This window comes from Paramormyrops kingsleyae, chromosome 25 (assembly GCF_048594095.1).
Source record: "Paramormyrops kingsleyae isolate MSU_618 chromosome 25, PKINGS_0.4, whole genome shotgun sequence".
In the NCBI taxonomy this organism is placed as follows: Eukaryota; Metazoa; Chordata; class Actinopteri; order Osteoglossiformes; family Mormyridae; genus Paramormyrops; species Paramormyrops kingsleyae.
Genome location: NC_132821.1, coordinates 29,796,716 through 29,812,534, shown reverse-complemented (window position 1 = coordinate 29,812,534; position 15,819 = coordinate 29,796,716). Strand labels below are relative to the sequence as shown.

The 15,819-nt window shown below is 41.0% G+C and overlaps 1 long non-coding RNA gene across 1 annotated transcript in view; it reads left to right on the top strand.

The window, feature by feature from the left end:
• Positions 1 to 15,190, top strand: part of LOC140583081 (uncharacterized) — a 58,195-nt gene extending 43,005 nt beyond the window's left edge. Inside the window, exon 3 of the long non-coding RNA XR_011985872.1 lies at positions 15,054 to 15,190. This is a non-coding gene — a long non-coding RNA (uncharacterized lncRNA). The remainder of the gene's footprint in view (positions 1 to 15,053) is intronic.
• The last annotated feature ends 629 nt before the right edge of the window (positions 15,191 to 15,819 follow it).

Below are 15,819 nucleotides of genomic sequence, written 5' to 3'. Positions count from 1 at the left end.
TATGAATGGATTATCATATGTTAATAATGTGTTTAAAAATTACTAAAAACATGACCTTAAGTAAAGTGTATCCTAACTTTCATTTAATTTATTAAATGATGCTGAGTTATAAGTATTATGTTTTTGTAAATCCTAATATTGTATTGATTTTGTTTTCTTCAATCACGTAACAAAATAAGTAAACAAATAAAATAGGAAACGAAAGTCACATTTTATAAATATTCTTTCCTTTTCAGGATAAGTAAGAAAAACACCTTTAACCGAAATACTCAAGCTACACAAAGATAAATGTTCCCTTATAACATCTATCATCAGGAACAGAACTAAATGTAGACAAACACATATATCCCAAGCTGCAATGCCTGCCAGTGATTCATTTTTTGTTTCGTTTGGCTTAGCAGTCTGTTCATATTTTAAGTTCCTCCTATAGTTATGCGCTATGTGACTTAATGTGTATTTATGTGCAGGAGTCCCATGCGATATGATGGGGTTTCATAAAGGTTTTGCACCATAAAATTTTCCCTCACTGTCTCAATCTGTTACATCACAATTTATGACAGATGATTGGTACAAGATGCGGCAATGAGATTATTTACGAAATTTCAACTCTCTAGATTTCTTGCTTCTGCCTCCTGAGTGGTGCTGCCATGGCAACCTTTGATCACAGTATAGTCATTCATATCTACTTTTAATAAAACAGGCCTGAAAGCAATATCTGAAATGTTGTATAGTGCTGGAGACAGGAGACTATCAGAAATAAACAGCAGAGTTTAAGAGTTTCAAACTTTTAAAAAATTATATGTCATGGCCTACAGTATAGGCATCACAATGGCTTAGTGCCGTGTTTCCCAATCTAGTCCTCGGGGATCTGCAGACAGTCCATGATTTTGCTCCCCGTTGGGAGCTAGGAGGTAGCAGAAATGGCTTAGTGGGTTGAAAGATGGCGTCAAAGCTGTTGGTTCTGGTTTTGTCCATGTGAAGTTTATTTATTGTCCTAATGTGGCCAGGGGGGGGGCGCTAGAGATTTTGGGCCCCATGAAAATGTACTGTATCCTATTAAAGCACAGGTGTCAAACTCCAGTCCTGGGGGGCCGGAGCCCTGCACATTTTTGGGTTCCCCCTCATTTAACACACCTGATTCAACTCCTTGTGCTAATTACCACACAGCTCTTGAGCTGAATCATTTATGGTGGAACAGGGAAAGAACTAAGCTACACAGGGCTCCGGCCCCCCAGGACTGGAGTTTGACACCTCTGTATTAGAGCCCCAACCCAGACCAATCCAATTATGTTGCAATTTTTCTAACTGTACCCCCCCCCCCCCCCCCCCCCATGTACATGTTCACTCTGGTAGGTTGATAATTTCTTAATGTTTTACAACAAAAATGTACTGCCAACCTTTGAGAATTATTTTTCAACGGTTATATCAAACAAGTACATGACTGAGACACATCCCCAATCAAAACATTGTAATGCAGCTAGTCTTTAACGAAGTTTTTTTGAAAACAGAGTGAAACCCAGTCTGACTATAGCACTTTGCAATGACAGACAAATAATAGCTAGTGTGACAGTGACAATTATTTTTCTTGTAAGAGCATGTACTAGAAAGAGCGGTGATTGCTAAAAATGACGCCAGAGGAAAATACTTCTGTTGCACTGTTGTTCTATCCAAAGTTTACACAGTCCATGCTAGATCTGTTCCACAAGGCTGAAGACATCAACTGATTCAATGATTATTGACGCTTCTGTTTGTTTGCACAAACAAATAATAAGTTACATTCCAACACACTACGTTGATGAAGAATTCAAATAAATGCTGGCAACATTTCGGCATTCGTATTCAAAATGACGCAACTTTACTTAAACACCAATTCTCACAATGACGAACATATATAATGTACTGTAACACAAAAGAGATATAAAATTATGTTGTTTAGAATCTACAAGCGAACACAGACAAGCTTTAAGCTAGTAAACAACTTCTACAGACAAATTCTGGCTACATACAAGTACAAACAGCCCTTATGGGTATATCATCCTTTAATTCATGTAGTATTTATTGAAAAAATAACATCAAGTGCTGTATTTCACTGAATGTGAAGCAATTAAATAGTAAAAGTGTTCAAACTTATTGCAAATGTGTTACACTGAAGATGACAGATTTCAGGAAGTATATTGGTTAAAGATATATTGTGAGCTGTGGGTTACTAAGTCATGTCGTAAAAGGAAAGTCTTTAATTTAAACTCCAGCTATATGTATATTTTATACATGTAAACCACTTTGGATGAAAGTGTGTGCTACTATGTTAACATCATGCAAACATGCGGCGATATGAGAAAGCACATGTGATCTCTAGAGAAAATGAAAAGTACGTTGCTTGCATCCAGGTCTGTGTTCTATACTCTGCAATTCCAAAAATTAATCAAATGTTTGCCTGGCTTTCTGCTTCTACAATCATCTGTCAATCAAGACCAAATATGACTGGCAAATGTATTTATGCATTAAAATCACAATTACCTATGTTGCAAAGGTATGGCGAAGATCCAGCACTTGACTCAATATCTGTGAAAACGTCTATATTCGTATGGCTGCTGTCAGCCCCGCTGTTACACAATGAACCTTCTTAGTATCCTTGAAATCAGTCCTTTTCTATGTAAATGTGGACCAGCATACAGAATTATTAATTACTTGCAGGCCGTAATATAAGATTTTAAATATTCAGGCCCAAGATCACGATTCTGGCCTAACTTTGAATGTAAATTTAAAGAAAAAAAAAAAAGACAAAATTGAAGAAGGGGCATGCCCCTAATGTGAGAACAATGTAGCAATTTGCTATTTTACTGTCAGCAAAGAGCGCTGAGATCTTACATCACATTAATATCATATTAACACGGGTTCCTGTAATATCTCTTAGGACTCTTCATCTTTACCTTGCATGTCGGGGTTTTATATGCACATTCACACAGTTTAATGAAGTAGGAGGCAGCCATATGCAGTAAGGTGAGAAGGGAGGCGGCTGTTTACAAAATATTTAAATGTCGCTTTGAATCATTGATTTAGACTCTACTGGGAGAAATGTAAGTACTCAACCCGGAGGACTTTTTTCCATTTACCATTTTAGGACTACCTACCAGGTAAATGCTCTGATATTTATGATTCCTATGTTGCTGTATGTAAATATTTTACATTGAAGTTGCAGTGAAGGTCGACAATGATTATCATTACAATCTGTCGTTCACCTGCTTATTTGGGGCAGGAAGCCTATCCCACACGACAAAACGCCAAAGGCAGGGGACACCGTGGACGGGATGCCAGTCTGTCACATGGCACACACAATCAGTAATTCAACAGCAATTCACCTGACCTTATGTAACCTGAGCCATATTATTATTATTATCATCGGAGCAGTATGGTAGTAGTAGCAGCAGCAGTAGTAGCAGTAATAGCAGTAACAACAGTATAGTACTAGTAGCAGCAGCAGTAGTATAGTAGTAATAGCAGCAGTAGTAGAAGCAGTAATAGCAGCAACAGCAGCAGTTACAGCTGCAGTAGTAGTATAGTAGTAGCAGTAGTAATAGTAGTAGTTGTGTTGTTGTTGTGTCCTGTTGGTCTACTTGTTGTCAGCTGCCAGATGAGTGTCAGCTAAGCAGAGATTTGTCCGTGTGTCGCTGCGTGTGATTGGCGTTTAGCAGGGATCTGCAAACCATATGTTCTGAACACGGTGGCTCCTAACCAACAGTGTCTGTGGTTCCTTGTCTTTGTCCTACTGGGTGGTGGGGGCAAGAGGAGCTGGAATCAGCGTAGGTGGAGCGCAGCCCGCGGGGATTTTAAAGACGCTATCTTCTTTTTGTCTAGGAGTTGGAGGCGAAGAGACAGGCCACGGGACCGAAATAAGTAGCCTTGCTTTTCTGTAAACCAAAGACGATCCTGGCTAGAAGTCACTTGGCTTCCATTCTGCTACGTTAATTATCTATCAAAACCATGTTCCACACTTTAGACGTGGCAATGGTACCATGGCAGCCTTAGTAGTAACCGTGCCTTGAATCTAGATATATAACAACATAATATATCAAAATATTTCAATTATGAAATACAGATACAATGTTATATATCATAATCATATATCATAAATTAAACTAACATTTTATGCTGCCCTTGAAAAGAGAAATTAAAATTAATGGCGACTGTTTTCTGCACAATGTTGGCAAGCTGAAGCACCGTAATGTACGAGCACCCAGGAAGAAACTTTCTTGGCAGTCCGGATTTGCTCAGCGTAACATTGGCAGGTAGCTAGTACAGATGGACACGAAGCCTCGGGCACATTAATTCATTAGCGTGGCACGTAATCTTCAGTCTGTTCCCTTAATTGTCTTCGGCGCGTTGCTTAGGAGCAGAGTACGATGCCACAATGTAAACGATGTAAACAGCCTGGTAGACTTTGAACATGCTGATGTTTGAGGAGTTCAACGAGGCCTTCACTCTGTCAGCGGTATTATTTATTACTCAGAGGCCTTTCGTCGAACTGCTGTCGCGTTTTTCCACTGGCTGGGTTGTTGAGTTGAGCAAAGTTTTCAAAACACAGTCGGTAGCCGACGACAAACGATGGTTTTTCTTCCACCTGACCGCCAACCGCCAACTGAGCCACTGTTTCACGAAACAAATTACGAGTAGCAATCAAATCACATGGTATCAAATATTTCAGCTTAAGCCCCGGTGTAATTTTGTGAGTTTTCTTTGAAAAAAGGCCGTGCCTTTTGAAAACCCTTCGGCTTTGCCGCAGGAAATTGAAAAAAAAACAGTCCTCTGTTTCTTATATATATATTTATAGGAAGAGAACCAGAGAACCCAAGACAGTCCCCCTCCCACGTTAAATATTCTCTCTGCTAATCTTTAAGGAGTGTTCAGCCTTTCTGACAGGGCTTGTGTTAGACAGCTGTTGCCCAGTTAATGTCACTGTATCATTTTCTATGTGGCCTTTTAATCAAATGGATGGAAAAAACTTACAAGACCAAATTTACCTAGGACCCTCCATGCAACTGCTTGTGGGAATAGCTAATTTTTAATCAAAATAAATCCTTACAGTACAGTATACCTTTGTCACTTTATTTAATTTACATCCTACTTAATATCATCTGGAGATATTGCCTTCAGACACTATTGTGTCATCTTCTCGGTAATAGTCTAATTAATGTCACATTTTGACAGGTAGCACTACTGAAAAATCTAATTCCAATTTCACCTAAATCCCCAATTCACCTAAGCAGCATGTCTTTCTCCCATTTTAATTTGATCAGTGTGTTTTTGCCCTAGAGATCATATTGGCAGACATGTGACTGGGCCCCCTCTGAAGCAAGCGAGACTGGAGCTCGATTTCAGAGAAACAGCAGTTTGCAGTATAAAGACTAAGTGTCACAATCTAAAACAATGAAAGGGCGAACTCCTTATTTGCATGTTTTGTATGAGTGTGATCTGCGTCTCTTTTTCTCCAACCAATCCAATTCTCATGCATTTATTGAATTTATTGAGCAAGGGCAGCACAAAAGACAATGTTACATGTGAAAACAATGCAACCGTTGTTTTGTACGGAGGTTTTCTTGCTAAAGGCTAATTTGCAAACCTAGTCCTTGGTTGGACTTTTAAGAACAGACAATAACAGCAACTATCACACACACACACACACACACACACATTCATACACACACACATTAAATAAATTAGTATAAATTAAGTAATATACCTAATATGAAACATCAGTGTTCACAGATTTGCTTTTGTTTCAGCCATTTTTTCACCTGGGAGTTAAAGATCCTAACATTCGTTAACAGTTTTATTGCTGACGGTAAATCATTCCAGATCTGAGGTCCTTTAAATGAGAGTGAGGATTGACCAAATGATGTTTTGTATTTTGCTGGTTTACAGTCTCCATTCGCTGCTCCTCTTGTTGGAGCTCCTGTGCTCCAACATTATTCCACAGATTAAGTTTTCTGTTTAGTAATTCCTCTTTCCCCCTTTTCTCTTTTGTTTAAGTAGTTTTTTTTTTTTGGGTGGCAATAATAATAATAATAATTTCAAAATGCATACAAAACAAAACTGCACAGCAACGAATAAGCATGGTATTGTTTTGTTCGTAGTTGTGTTATTCAGAACTTTCTCAGACGAACTGGACATAAGCCTTCTATCTTGCTTTTGTCTAACAATTCCCTGGGGTTTGAAGCTGAAATAACATTATTATCAATGTATTCGTCAAGTGATGGAAGTAATTCATTTTAAGTACATTCTCAAGGTCTTCCAGACGATATACTTTTTTATTCCTCTTCTCAGAATAAAAACATCCTCAAAGCTGAGTTTTAAATGTGTCCACTTAATTCATAAATTACTTTTTATTAAATCAGATGCACAATAACACCAAAAATGTGATTTGGGATTGTGTGTGTATATATACAGTATATACTATATAGACTACCTTAAATCTGACAAGTTATCCAGGTAAGCAAGAAATCCTACGCTGTGATACAGCCCGCCAGATGTATTTTCCATGTTCTGATTGACAGAGCTATAGACCAATAAAGAGCTGAGGCCCTCCTTCCTAGTTCCTGGTAAATGCCGCCATGTTTGTAGTCCCCAAGCGGCTTCAGTGTGGGCAAAATATCAACATGGACCAGGTGGTAAATAGTGCATCTCCGACAAAAGAAGCTTATAGTCAAACCAATCATGCCCCCTACCCCCAAAATTTCCCTGAATGTTGGAGGACCTGCAGCAATGGATGTACAGTATGTTAACGTCATACCCAGGACAAAGCAATTGCAGATTAAAGGCCCAACAGCGAAGAATCACCCCTGGCATTCACAGGAATCGAACCAGCAACCTTCTGAGTGCCGACGCAGATCCATCGCCTCAGAGTCACCGCCCCACGATGACACAGGGAGAACATGCAAACTGTACACTGTATGCAGTTCTGCTTACAGTACCACTGTGCCACCATATTACCACATAAGCGAATCCACTTCAAATAAATTGTATTAGACAAAACTGTATAAAATTTGAATGGCTTGTTTCTGGACTGTCGTTCAGTTAAACCTCTGACTAAAATGTTCTGTTGTGTATCTCAAATGCTCCTTTTGTATATGATTCAATAGAACTGAGCATAAGGAGTAGGATTGGTCTGTCAGCACTGTTTGTTTGGTTACCCTTAGTGCAGAGGGCTGATGCTTCAGCACGGAACCAAATCACTGCAAAATATTTACAATGAAAAGATGCTTAATCCCGATCCCGAGTTCTGTGTCAGTAATCACATGCAACAATACAGCCGCCTTTCCGCTCTACGATGTATGATGACTATGGCGTTGCGTGAAAAGTGATTTATTGGGACGGAATACACACTCACTGCACTAATTTGTTGTCCAGTCAAGTCTCAAAAATGGTTCCCTCTGCGGTTAAACGGGTTAATCGACCAATCACATCTTTGTGTGCACTGAGGATGTGAGTTAGATTCCTAACACCATGGTTACCCTGATGCATAAAGTACAGTAATGAGTTCTGTGCACTGAAAATATATGTAATTCTCAAGAGAATAAAGATAATGGAAATTCATATTAGGAATAATGAAAACCAGAGGTTACATATTACTGGTTGTGGAAATTGCCTATATAAATGGCAATAGCTGTAAATATGAAGTTCTGTTGTCAGAGTATGTATATTGCATTTCTCAGAATTTCATTATAGGGTGGGGTAAACAGTAGTGATCACATTTTTCTCTGTGGTATCATCTGACTGTAAGACAGCGTAGTACTTTCTAGAAACGAAGGTTGATCTCCTACTTTCACTGCCAGCATTGTTTCAGTGGATTCTGTGATGCCATATTATCTGCTGGGATATATTTTTTTACTGATGACCTTACCAGTCGTTCCATTCTACATGTATATATCACCAGTGAACTATTTAACTGCTCTTCAGACTGAGCTACATGCAGAATTCTGCGTCGTGTCTTCAAGCAGACATTTTTTAACGTGGAGATTTTCTAGGCTGCTAATTTAGGCACACTTGTTCGCGGGAGGTATATTACGTCTCATATTCTGAGGTTAAAGTCTGAGGTCTGAGTTTTTAATGCACTAGTAGCAATTGCTAAGCCTGTACTAGCTCAGGTTTATCCAGTAGTGTTTTCACACTGAATGCGGCGCTCTGTTGTTCACCTTGACAGTCACTGCGCGCTACAAAACACCCCCTGTAGCTTGCTACGCACAGTGAGGCCCCCAAGTGGATTTTTTATTTCTTTTTTGAGGCGGCACAAATGATCATCTCGTTATGATGCAGTACGGCCGAAGGAAAACTGCCAAGCAGCAGACGGAGATGTCAGACACCTGCGAGGCGGCAGGTGGGGGGGGGGGCTCCCATCTTCAGAGCAATATCTAGAGGCAGCTCGACTCCTTCCCTCATTTCAGTCCCTCAGCGCCACGGACATGTGTTTGGGGGGGGGGGGTGGTGAGGAGTTGAAAGCATATCTACGAGGTCCCCCAAGCAGAGTTGGGAGACGCTATATAAAAATAGCCATTGTGGGTTAGGGGATTTTGCCTGTACGAAACAATCATAGAGCATTCAGTGATGCAATGACTTTTGTGTAGGTCATGTGACTATCTGTGGTTATGCTAGCAATGCTATATATTATCTAATCATTCTCATTATGCTGTAATGAAGCACTGAGGCACCGGTGGCCCTATAAACCGAAGATCTTTGAGAAGTGAAAGGGCACAATAATTAGTATAATTTCACAGTTATATGAGTAAAATGCATAATTGAGCAGCTGGCTGAGAAGAACTAGGCTATACTGTGCATGTGGACATAATACATATAATACTATGCATAGAAATAGACAGGCAATAGATGCATGTCAGGTGTTTCCATAAGCACACATTTATGCAGCATATTATAGAAATTATCATCTTATATAGACGTCCATGAAGAATTTAAGTGTTACTGGGCACAACGAGGATAACAAAAAAAGTAAATATTTCCTCACCACTTCATTAATCCATTCATTAATTATAACCCACCTTCCTTACGACACATAGGCCATTTAATATATGACTATTAATTATTAAGACTAGCAATGCTTCCTTTTATCATTCATGTATAAAAAGACGTTACTTTTCGTACATGATTGTAAATGATTCCCAGAGGGTCAAATTGTATAACCTCAGCTAGGTAAGATTCATTAGCTTGTAGACCAAGCAGAAATTAAGCAGACTATCTTCCGTAGCCTTTCCGGAAGATGTTGAACAAAAGGTTGAGGTTAATCCACTCTGAGTCTTTCAAGCGTGCACTAATGTCTTCTCGAGTTGGCCCTGTATCGGAATACAGGTGGTGGGAAATGAATTGGAAATTTCTTTAATGACCTGGTGGATCGCAAATTTAAATGTACAGTCACAGACCTAACTTTGAGGCTCGACAGGGCAGTGGAAAATTTTGCTGTATTTCTGTGCTAGGTTTCTTGTGCTGCATGTTATTGTGGGTGAGATATTTTACAGGTGAAAACAATATCTGCTATAAACATGTGAATATTGTGGTTGCAAACGGGCAGTAAGTTTTTGGAAACTTTCCAGAAACTTTCCATTACATGGGAAGTTAAGCTGAGGAATCTCCACGTGAATTACTTGGAATGTATGGGAATTAACAGAATATTCACAGAATTTTGCAACCCCAGATAAGAAAACCAAAGTGCAATGGTCCTTAGGACCAGAACCATTATGAACAGAATGACAAGACATGGTATTTAGATGATCAGTCATGGTCACATGACTCTTCCTTCCATGATGACCACTCACCCTTTCCTGTACAGAGCATTTAAGACTGAAATGACATTGAGAAATAATTGTGATTTTAGACATTAAAATTATTAAGTTGGGAGTGTAGTTCAAAGTGATCTGACATTTATTAAACCCAACAAATATCTGCTTTTTAGATTCAACAAACATGGTATAAGGTCCTTCTTTATGCTCTACTGTACAGTATATGCACTTGATGATTCAGGGATGTCTAATTATCAACATGAATACCTGTTGAAATTCACTGCCATAGGTTTTGATTACCTTCAACATATAATGGTAAGCCGCTTTTGACAGTTACAAAATAATCTTTAAAGATGTGCAAAATGTTAGCAAAATGTGTCTGTGAACTTGAATCTACCAGACGCTGTTCTATGTAGTCAAATCATTGTACATCTGAATAGGTTAGAATTGCCTTAAATGAGAGGCACTGTAGGCTATTGGCGAAGCATGATGCTGTCATCAGTACAGATTTATCTGAGAATTACTAATACCAGTGTAATTTTTGGGAATATAAAAAGGTCTAAAATGTTCTTAGTTACTCTTCTGGTACAGTGAAGAAGAGGCAGGACTCGTTCTGTTGCTCAGCAAGGGATGATGTCAGTCTTCTGTGGCAGTGCAGTGCTGTTTCCAGGCAATGTGTCTCATTCCTCAGGGCTGCTGGACTTGGTGTCAGTGTTGCTTGTTAGGCTGTTCATCCAAGCGTGCCTCGTGCATCCATGATGTGGCTTTCATCAGAGGCGGGCTCTTTGTTTCAGCCACTGTGTGGCCTGCGGTGGAGCCAAAGTCTTCAGCCAAAGGTTGGGCTTAAATACCATCTCACCCTTGGCAGTGTAACAATGGGAAAGCTTGCATCACCGACTGCCGCCTGTGTTTCTCTGTGCGTCTGTGGGGGTGGGTCTGTGCGACTGTCTGTGGGGGTGGGTCTGTGCGACTGTCTGTGGGGGTGGGTCTGTGCGACTGTCTGTGGGGGTGGGTCTGTGCGACTGTCTGTGGGGGTGGGTCTGTGCATCTGTCTGTGGGGGTGGGTCTGTGTGACTGCCTGTGGGAGTGGGTCTGTGCGACTGTCTGTGGGGGTGGGTCTGTGCGACTGTCTGTGGGGGTGTGTCTGTGCGACTGTCTGTGGGGGTGGGTCTGTGCGACTGTCTGTGGGGGTGGGTCTGTGCGACTGTCTGTGGGGGTGGGTCTGTGCATCTGTCTGTGGGGGTGGGTCTGTGTGACTGTCTGTGGGGGTGGGTCTGTGCGACTGTCTGTGGGGGTGAGTCTGTGTGACTGTCTGTGGGGGTGGGTCTGTGCGACTGTCCAGATTATGTCTTGCATGGGTATTCAATCCAAAGTTCAATACGGACATCTTATGTTTTGAATAATACAAATAATATGATCGCTTGCAGAACATGATACAGAAGTTTATCATACAGTAGATGTATGCATAGATGTGCTCTTGTATGCTTACAAGCACACTTGTTGTAATTGTTTTCAGTAAATTCAGCCACCACCACTGTGCAGCCCCCACCTGATGCATCAGCAGCCATTCTGCACCAGTACGCTCACCACACAGTAGCTACTGTAAGGTGGTGAAGGGGCAGGAGAGAATTCACCAGTCAGATATAGGGGACAGTTCAGAGGCCAGATTTGAAAGGGCTACAATGGGCAATTTAGCCTGCACATCAAGTCACCTCCCCAATGTATTCCACAGACGCCCAGGGATCTGTTATGAGCTAAACATCACGACTGCAGTTTTACATCTCATCCAAACGACAGCACCATCTTTACAGTACAGTGTCCCCATGACGGCACTGGGTCACTGGACACACAGACCACGGGATGGGCTAACCTGTCAGCCACAAGAACACGTCTTCCAGCAGGAAGCCAGCTTTCTTAGAGTGTCTAAGTACTGGCCAAGCCCAAACCTGCTTAACTTCAGATGGATTACTTAGTCTGAACTACAGGGTACTGTATATAGTTGCATGTCTCTGTAGGTGATGTGATGAGATAGATTGACCATTTGGCAGTGCAAAGGGTACAAAGTATCTGGAGATACGTTCAAGGTGCTCAAAGTGTTATTGTTGCTTCATTGTTTTACTGAGGGAGTGAGTCTGGGGGGGCTGGGCTGCATGATGATGCTTATCTACTTCACTGTACTTACACCTTTCACATGAAACAAGAGTGCTAATTAGCTCTGAGCGTCATGGCTACATGAGAGTAACCAGCATGATTACAGGTGACTGTGTACCGTGCAGTGTTTAGCTATAGAAATGCGTTTATACATGCTTATGAATCTGCACGTTGCTAAGGGGGATTCAGACACTGAAGCAATCTATGCAGAATATTAAAACTTCCAGCAGGATTCTCCATGTTATTTTCATGCAATCCTTAATTCCTATTATGAGAAACTGCAGAAGGTAAAAACTCAGAGGACAAGATCAGGCCAAGTAAATATTTGACATGCAGCTGTCTTCCTCAAAGTGGTGTACAAAATTAGACCTGAAACGGAGATGGAATACAAAGCCGGCATATGTTCCACACTTGCAGCCCTCGTTCAAACTCCAGAACACAGATTCCTTTTTCACTTTGCTTCTTTAGAACCGTATTAACACCTTCTACGCAGTACACTGGCATCTCTTTTGTCAAGCCCCACCTCAGTACTGATTCTTCTGCTGTCTAAAATCATTAGTGTAGTGATTCTCTCTGTGTATCAGTGACACACGGTATTCACAGAAAGCCTTAGGATGCTTGCTTAATTCCATAAATATGTTGCCAATGTTTTGGTTTCATAACAAAAGTACATTGACAAAGAGTGTTTAACATCTCCGCATATCTATATATCTGCACAGAATTTTTTTTTTAATTAAATGTCATCATTCAGTTCTATTCTTGCCATTTTGATATTTATTGCGATTGTAGTCACTGGCTCCTAAAGAGACACAAATGTATTTCAAAAATGTAACTAATTAAAATGCAACTAAAGACTATTGTCGAAGAACTTTTTAACTACTATTTTATAACTGTAATTTAGGTTTTAATTTATTACTACTAAGTAAATACTTTAACGTGAAATATATAAATGTGCGCGTGTGTGTATGTAAACAAATGAATAATTATTTTTGTTATAAAAGTAATAAATTTGCCATATTTTTACTGAAATAAGCAAGCGTCCCAAGATTTCTGTGAGCACTGTAATGTCCAGCCAGGATCTTTTCGCTTGGCGAGTGAGAGAGAGAGCGAGAGAGAGAGAGAGAGAGAGGGAGAGAGAGCAAGCAAGCGCGTGCGGGTGTCAGAGACTAAGTGTCTGCAAGGCCTCCAGCGATGATGCAGAAGGTTTTTTGCAGAGCCAGTAGCACCCGGGCAATCGAGCTGTTCTCATTCACCAGAGCCATCAGCCTGTCTTGAGTGACTGCATTTTGCTCCCCTCGGCCCAAGTCCCCAGCCACTACAGCATTTACTCCAAACGACCCCGAGGGATTAGCTAAACAGAAGATGCGAGCCAGATGCCGACCCTCACAAGGGCTGCCGCATTTCCTGTAAACGACGCCGGCTTGCAGAGCTTGTCTCGCCCGCTCCAGTCTCTTCAGTTTCCCCTTACGACTCAGCAAGCGCCTCTCCATGGCGCTGGTAGCGAGAACCGCCGCGCGGATCCCGCGGCGATATAGCCGGAAAACGAGCGCGGATAGTGTTTCGTTTCAAAAGAGCGTGGTCTAAAACAACACGTCCGCTAACATTATGATGGAGAACGCCTGCCGAACGAAATTGCATTTTAAAACGAGCCGCAGACAGGATGCAGCGGCTGAAGAATTATCATTCTGCTCGCAGCTTCAGTTAAACAATTTGCAATTTAAAACAAAATGGGACTCCTTCTTCCTTTATGCGGTGGCTCTGTGCCATTTTTTTTAAGCCAAGTGGTACAAATTCCACTCTATCCATGCTAATCCCTGATATCTATCCTGAATTTAACGAAACAAACTAATATATTAACTGAGGCACAGATTTGCACCCAATAGAACCTTTTTAACTTGAGTAGAATGAATAGAATGACCATTTTACTGGCGCTAACTTGAATACCGTAACATAGAAATGCTATTTATGAAAGCTGAGCATGTCCACTTTGGGAGACAACCAGCATTACATGAGAGTTGCTGTTAACTCTGGCTGGGAAATGCACTGACAGTTTGATGAGCATGTATCGTTCCTCCACAGAATTCCAGCACAATCAGAAAACAAGAGCTATTACACCGCTCAATTCAATTCCAGTCTAATTCAGTTCATTTTTATATAGTGCCCTTTCAGACACAGTCACCCTGGAGCATTCGAGTTCAAGGAAAATGTAATCCAATTTCTGTTGGATGCATTTAAATCCTTTGATGACATGATGATGATAAAACAAGGAAAAAAGGAAAAAGAAACGTATGTGGATTCCAATTTCCTCTTAATGTTTTTCTACTATACCGAAAATGTCCTTAAAGAAATAGCGAGCGGATCCACACTGCTGTCACTGACCTGCCTTCAGTTCACTGTCTGCCTGTATTTAACATGTATTTTTAAAGGATGGCAGCACAGTTTAATGTTCTTAACCTGTAGAAATTGAAGATTCATTTATTATGGGTTATCAGGCCACATCTTACCAATGGGCTGGAAACCAATGCTGTACTATAAAAATTGCAGGAATATTTAAGTGAGTTTTTCACAGTAGTAAAGAAGCTCTATGTACAGAAGACTGTAGATATCCTTCTGAAAAGACCCCAAGCTGAATATACCAACTATTAATTCAATGGAGTATATTTATGGAAACAACTGCAATATGGAATTAAGAAAATAGCACGATAAAAGTCCAGGGCAGTAAATATTCTAGAATGTTTGCAATAAGGTCATTTTATTTTCATTAAATATAATATATGTTACAGACTGATCTTTAGCTGAATCACCAACAAGCAGAAAAAAAGCATCGCTTGAGGGTAACCCCCCCCCCACAGTAGATCATTCATCATCGTGACTAGATCCAAGAACAGTTTCCAAGACCCCCCCGGTCTAAATTTCCTCCTTGACAGCCAACTTCTGAAGCCGTCATTTGTAAACAAACAGCAGCATCCTCCACTTCCCGCACGTCTTTAGCGGAGCCGTTTTCACCCTGGAATAAGATAGGATGCCAGTCAGCCTCCAGCATCGGGGGCTGAGGAGTTAATTGAATCCCATCCACCAGGCTTCTCTTTTAATTATAACCTTCGCCTTAATTCTTGACAGGGCTGTGCGGCTGTGGTCTGGTTCTTGCAAAGGGACTTGGAGAAGGAGCGACGATCCAGGGAGCTGTTTTCAGACAACAGGGAAACTATTACAAATGGACTACACAAGAAAAAACTAAACAACCGCTTGTGGTCAAAACAAAGGTAGGTGTGTAATACACCTATAATGGGGACTACATGAGGGGCAGGTGCAGACTGTAGCAACTGATTAAATACTGGGGCTGGGAACAAGAAACAGCTGAGGGTCATTATTACTAAACACTGCTGGGAACGGGATGGCCAGCGACACCTGCTGGTCAAGCCGAGATGACAGAGAGGGCAGGGACTTGTCTCGACACTAGTCACTGTAACGCCCTCAATCCCGATGCTGTCCATTGTGTCGGTCTCCGTCCTGACAATGCTCTGCCCTCCCTGTCTCATTGCGATTCCCTTGACAGTCCATGCAAGTCCTCTATTTTGTCCCATACAACGTTTTTCTTTTTTTTTTTTTTTGGGATGAATTCAGTGACTTTATCCATTGTGCTTTCTTTCCATCAATATGATTATGGTCATAGGATGTTCTGATGCTCGCATGGAAGATGAAAGCTATGCTATTCAGTTTGCTCTCGAAAATGTGATTGATTCATCCGGTTTTGTCTGAAAACCTAAGGGCCTTGGTTACTGCCCTGATAGCTCCCGGGACCACGCCTTGGCCTACAAGCATGGCATTTATTTTAGGTACATGTTGATCACCACTGCTGTCACTTCACATCGAGCCTTATCGATTT